The following is a 7059-nucleotide window of genomic DNA, read 5'->3' as shown; positions in this document are numbered from 1 at the left end:
AGAAGCCCAAATCACACTGACAATGGATGCCAGTCTAACACAGTTTTAGATGCTTTCTGAGAACTGATACAGGTATGGGATCCATTATCTGGAAATCCAGATTTATGGAAAGGCCGCCTCCCCCTAGACCCGATTTTATCCAAATTAATCCAAATTTTTAAAAATGATTGGCCTTTTCTCTGTAATAATAAAACAGTATCTTGTACTGTACTTTATTAGTCTTTTGGGTTTATTTAATGTTTACATGATTTTCTAGTAGACTTAAGGTATGAAGATCCAAATTACGGAAAGATCTCTTATCCTGAAAACTCCAGGTATTACATACTACCCTACCCTACCTGTACCTGTACTAAGATCTGTTTCTCAAACATGAAATCTACCCTCATGGGTAGGTTCACTTGCAATTCTTGACGTCATTCCACCTCTTAAAGGGCCAATGCAAGAGCAGACATTGGTTGCTCATTCTTATGCTACGCCATTGGATCCACAATGCTTAATTAGTTCACATTTTTATATCACTTGGGCTAGTAAATAATTGGCTAAAGACAGGACATGGCTACAGCTGTGGGACACTATTGACTGACCTACATATGGCCCCATATCACTGACCTAAGTGTCAAACATCACTTTAGCCTGACCAATCCACTTTGGTGCAACATTTTGGAAAGCATTAATTTGTTTGCACATCTGTATTATGGGCAGCTATACCTTTTCATTCGATGACAGCCTCTTCTTTTACTGCATCAAAATGGCTCCTTACCTAAGGCTTTGTCATTGAATATGGGGGTTTCTTTTGATTTTCTAAGATAACTATTACAATAGGTTATAACTTTTTGTAATTTAGAATCCTCTTAGGCACTGGCTCATTTATCAACACTGGACATATTTGCCGATGGTCAGTAACGAGTAGCAACCAATTGTCTTTTTTTCAGGCAGCTGCAAGTAGAACAATCAATGTAACAATTTGATTGGTTGCCATGGGTAACTGCACATGGGCAATTTTGCCCAGTGTTGATAAATGACCCCCAGTGAGTCATGTGAGTCCAATGTCTTGATAAAACAGCTTCATCTGTACAATTGCGGGAGGTGAGGCCAGGTCATACACCATAGAAGGAGTTCATTAGATAAGCAGAAAGAGACATCAGTCTGGAGCTGTCATCTCAACACTTTTCTGTGGATAATGTAATGTTATAATAGATCTCCCTGCAAGTTCATAATACAGAATTCCAAGACAGTATTTTTTTTACCATTTGCAGACTTTCCTATTTATAATAGCATGCTGATTTCCTCACAGTGCTATGTAAAAACATGTGTTAGCTACAGTAGCTTCTCTGACCTTAATAACGAAATGTAATATCACCAGGGATTAACTAGTGAACTAGAAGGCATTCTGGTGGATTTTAATTCTTGTTGATGTCTCCAAATAAGTTAAAAATAGTAAGAAAATAATTATACTAAAAGAGGAAATTAAATATCCAATTTTCTTCCTGGTATTTAGTTACCATGAAATGCAGGAGGAGGTCACCACCCTTAAGAATTAGGTTTAACCTTTAAGATCTATGCCACTTGAAAGTTAAGCTAAGCACGTTTGTTTCCGTTTTGAGAAATATGTAAGAGCCAGACAGCAAGAAGTATTAAATTCATTAACATGTAAATATTTCTCGTTCACATATTTAAAAAGGAAGGGAATATATGCTAAGATTGTTTCGTTGCAGTGATATTGTAAATAAGCTTTTAAAATGAGAATTATTCAGAATGGCCCTGCTGCTTCATTTTCTACAGCTAAATGCAAGGCATTCTTCTTATACACTGGGTTGTTTTTACCTGTGTTCCCTTGCAGTGGAACTTTCATGCATTTCACCGCAAGGAGATATCTAGTTAGTATGAAGGAAATAAAATGCAACTTGCGTTCAACACTATGGGAGTTATTTATCAAAATCCGAATTTATCTTATGATTTTCTGAAATATACTCCGACCAAATCCGCACGGGTTATTTCCCCTTATTTATCAATACATTTACCTGAAATATTCCAGTTCAGGAAAAAATCGTGAAAATAGACACCAAAAATTTGTATCCTACAAATTTTTTGGATTTTCCGTCCGAAAAATCAGTTGTTTTTTTTTTTGGATTTCCGCAGAAAAACCACATAATCTTCGGATATTTGCCCACTTAACACGTAGGGGCAGATTTACTAAGCTCGAGTGAATGGTTCGAATTTCATAAAGTTCGAAGTTCGAATTTCATAAAGTTCGAAGTAAATTTTTGGGTACTTTGACCATCAAATAGGCTATATTCGACCATTCGACTTCCGATTCGAAAAATCGTTTGACTATTCGACCATTGGTTAATCGAAGTACTGTCTCTTAAAAAAAAAACTTTGACTTCATACTTAAAGATGATCAAATTAAAGCTACCGAAGTGCAATGTTAGCCTATGGGGACCTTCCAGAGCACTTTTCTACGTTTTTTGGTCGAATAGAAATCCTTAGATCGGTCGCTAAAAATCGGTCCAAACGTTTGATTTAATCGTTCGATCGAACGATTTTTGTTCGACCGCAGGATTGGCAAATTTGTTGAAAAAACTTTGAATTCAATATTCAAATTCGAAGTTTTTTAATTCGATGGCCGAATTTCGAAGTTTTTTGTACTTCGAAATTTGACCCTTGATAAATCTGCTCCGTAATCTTTGGATTATAGTACAAAACCCAGTGCAGATCAGGATATCTTCAGGACTTCTGTCATTGACTTATACACTGTACAACCTCAGTGGGTCTGAGATACCGGATTTTCGGATTCAGACTTTTTCCATCATATAATATATCCCTTGTTTTTTGCATTCAGACTTTAAAGGGCTGGTTCACCTTTAAAGTAACTTTTAGGGGCAGATTTAAATTTAATTAACCCTCGATATTCGACCATCGAAGTTAAATCCTTCGACTTCGAATATCGAAGTCGAAGGATTTAGTGCAAATAGTTAGATTGAACGATTAAATCCTTCGAATCGTTCGATTTTTCTTCGACCCAAAAAAGATACTGAAGCCTATGGGGACCTTCGGTAGCTTTTAGGTGGCAAACTAGGGGGTCGAAGTTTTTTCTTAAAGAGACAGTACTTCGACTATCGAATGGTCGACTATCGAATTTTTAGTTCGAATCGTTCGATTTGAAGTTCGAAGTCGAAGGTCGAAGTAGCCCATTCGATGGTCGAAGTAGCCAAAAAAACCATTCGAAATTCGAAGTTTTTTTCCTCTATTCCTTCACTCGAGCTAAGTAAATGGACCCCTTAGTATGTTATAGAACAATTCTAATCAACTTTTCAATTGGTTTTCATTGTTATTTTTAAAAGTTATTTGTCTTTTTTTCTGATTCTTTGTAGCTTTCAAACGGGTGTCATTGTCCCCTTCTAAAAAAACATAATGGTCTGTTAAGCTGGCCATAGACGCACAGATCCTATCGTACGAATCATAAGGCTGAACATTCAGATTACCCCCGATATAGCCATGATCGCTAATTGCATATCGGTGAAAGATCCGATCGTTTGGCGATGTCGCCAAACGAGCGGATCTTTGCGTCTATGGCCACCTTAAAGGAATAGTTCAGTGTGAAAATAAAACCTTGGTAAATAGATAGGCTGTGCAAAATAAAAAATGTTTCTAATATAGTTAGTTAGCCAAAAATGTAATATATAAAGGCTGGTGTGAACAGATGTCTAATAAAACAGCCAGAATCCAACTTCCTGCTTTTCAGCTCTATAACTCTGAGTTAGTCAGCGACTTGAAGGGGGGGCCACATGGTACATTTCTGTTCAGTGAGTTTGTAATTGACCCTCAGCATTCAGCTCAGATTCAAAAGCAACAGATATGACCCATGTGCCCCCCCCCCTCAAGTATCTGATTGGTTACTGCCTGGTAGCCAGGGTAACCAGTCAGTGTAAACCAAGAGAGCTGAAAAGCAGGAAGTAGTGATCTGACTGACATGTTATACATCAAATCACTCCAGCCTTTATACATTACATTTTTGGCTAACTAACTATATTAGAAACATTTTTTATTTTGCACAGCCTTTAAGGCTACAAATGTATTGTTACTGCTATTTTTTATTGCTGATCCTTCTATTCAGACTCTCTCCTATTCATATTCCAGTGTCTTATTCAAATCAATGCATGGTTGCAAGGATAATTTAGGCCCTAGTTACCAGATTGCTTAAAATGCAAATTGAAGAGCTTCTGAATAAAAAGCTAAATAACTCAAAAACCTTCAATAATAAAAAATTAAAACAAATTGCAAATTATCTCAGAATATCACTCTCTACATCATACTAAAAGTTATCTCAAAGGTGAACAGCCCCTTTAATAAATAACCCCCTATGAGTACAGTCACAATGGAAATGCAGGCCTGCACATTTTCCTGTGTTCCTTTGCCCTGGAATGCATGGAAGATCTAGAACAGGGAAACAATGCTCTTTAAGCCCTATATGGCTATGTTGTCCAAGTAAACTGACTTTGCATAAGACAATATAGCTCACCACAATATCTGCCTAATTGATTATCTCTCTGCACATGTGCAAATAAGGAGTAGTTTACCAATGACCTGGAAGCAAGTGCCAGAGCACTAGAGGGTGCAAAATCATAACTCAAGGTGGCCATACACAGGCTGATAAAAGCTGCTGGCAGACTAAGTTGGCAGCTTATTGGCCAGTGTATGGGGGCCTCCTACGGGCTTCCCCGATTGATATCTGGCCAAAACAGCCAGATGTCAATCGAGCAAATTAAAAAATCCCTTCAGATGGAGGACTGCATTGGTTTGTTTATGCAACCCTTGCACGGACCTCCTGCATTCCCCTTTGTTGTGATCTGATCCAAGATCGCATCAGCCTGATATCTCTCACTCAAGGTGGGCATATCGGGGCAACCTTTTAAAACAAGCGGATCTGCACATGTATGGCCACCTTTAGGACATGGTCACACAGAGTGTTGGCTCCGCTGCTCTCTGCCTCTGATTTTTAATCAGGTGGACAAAAGTGGATCCACTCTAATCAGCATCTCCCTGTAGCTGCAATGGCAAACACAGCTTCCACCTGAGTGCAGCTACACTGAGCAGAGATTGGCCCAGATATGTCTACTTTTGTGGTTTAGGGCCGATCTCCACTTCTGTTCCATGTTTATTTTTGAAACAATATGGTGTTGTAACACTGTTCAAAGCAGAAGTATCGATTCTGAAGAATTGCCATATAAAAAAAAGAAATTTATAAAGGAAGGCAAATTTAAAACCTATACCTAGTATTTCTATAAAAGGGAACAAGAATATTTTAATTTGCTAAATATTTTACAAAAAATATTAGGTTAGAGCACAAGAAAATAAAAAAAAGCATGTTAACGCCCCGTTTGAGCTGAAAAAATACACAATTCCCTTTATTTCATGGAGGTTTAGCTACAAAATTGAAACTTATGACTGCATAATACTGAGAGCTCTTTGGAAACTAGTGTACATGCATGTGTAAAATCGGCTGGCAATGAAAGATAAGTTCTTCTGAGTGGCTGTACTGCTTTGATGACTATATTTTATGGAGTTGGCCAGGGGAGAACTTGGGAACAATTACTTCACTTGTCAGTGTCAAATTAACATAAAGCACCTGCTCTGAGGGCTTCAATCATGTTTAATAAAGGTCATACAGACTGTAAATTTTTTTATGAGTCACCCTTTTTTCATCTCCCTCTTCTGGTCGCCAGGTGCTTTTCTCGCTGCACATTGTGATGGGATACTATGGCACATGTGGAAAATAAGTGGTACAGTAGAAGCATGAATAGCTGTAAATATGGCTGTCTGGTGCTTTGCTTTATGTAGAGGGACGACCTGAAGCTCCCACAGGGAACAGCTGTCAACAGTTCAAACTGAGCCTGACCGGAAGCAGCATTTGGCAACTTGCCGGCATTAGTAGTTACACAGACTATCTCAAAGAAAAAGGAAAGGTCCAACAATGGGGGGTGCTAAATATTATGGCACCCCCCAGGATTGTAATCGCTTACCTGATACCCCGGGCTGGTGTTTGCAGAAAAGTGCACCACCACGGGGTATTTGTAAGTGGGCAATCCTCTTTTTCCCTTGTTTCTTCGAATAAGTGCACATGTAGAGTAGAGTTAAAAGCTGTACTTTAACAAAAAAGATAAGCTAAAAATAAAAGGGGGAGGAAGAGGATCGCTCACAAGTACCCCAGGCGGGTGCAGTTTTCTGCTAATATTAGCACCAGCCTTGGGTATCAGGTAAGTGATTACAATGCTTGGGCGGTGCCCTATCATTTGGGGACCCCCCCCCCCCATCAACTGGACCTTTCCTTCTCCTTTAAGTGAAACAGAAACCATTTGCAAAAACCTACTGAATCTTATTCTGAATTAAAGGAATATGCTCATTTACAGTGTAACAATATTCCAAACAGTAAGCTCTGAAGCTGTACCATGCAATAAAAACCTAGACTCATTGAGGTCTAACTGCCCTGTTCCTGTTTCTATTAACATTTTGAATTATCCAAAACTGATATCAAGATACAGTTGGAATAGTATGAGTTTGGATATCCATTTTAATGAAAAATAAAGGGAAAAGGAAGGGGAAAAAGGAGAGAAAAGGAAGGAAGGAAGGGGAGGAACAAACAGTGATTTCAAGCATTCTGTATGGTGCAACTGAAGAAAGAGAAACAAGGAAATTAAACATTTCAACTTAGTTATATTATATCAACAGCCTCTGTAAAGTAATGAAATAAAATTGTGCTTACAGTTAGATGGTACCCTAGAGGTCCTATAGTAAGATAAAAGAACATTCTAAGCCTAGAAACGTATGGAAGGATCAGCTCTAGCAAGGTCTTTGCTCCCCTTTCTTCTGTTTTAAATACCACCATACACGCTGCAGCATGAGTGTCTGTATTTTAGATGTATTGATATATTAACTCCTCTGATTATACCCCCTTAAGGGGGACCTCCCATAGAGAATCACAACCTCTAACTCTGTTTTAACTTCATTATTCACCTTGGAGGTATTGGGAACTCTCATCAGTAACTGTATCATATATAC

This window comes from Xenopus laevis, chromosome 2L (genome assembly GCF_017654675.1).
Source record: "Xenopus laevis strain J_2021 chromosome 2L, Xenopus_laevis_v10.1, whole genome shotgun sequence".
Classification (NCBI taxonomy): Eukaryota; Metazoa; Chordata; class Amphibia; order Anura; family Pipidae; genus Xenopus; species Xenopus laevis.
Note: the sequence above shows the minus strand (reverse complement) of the source record.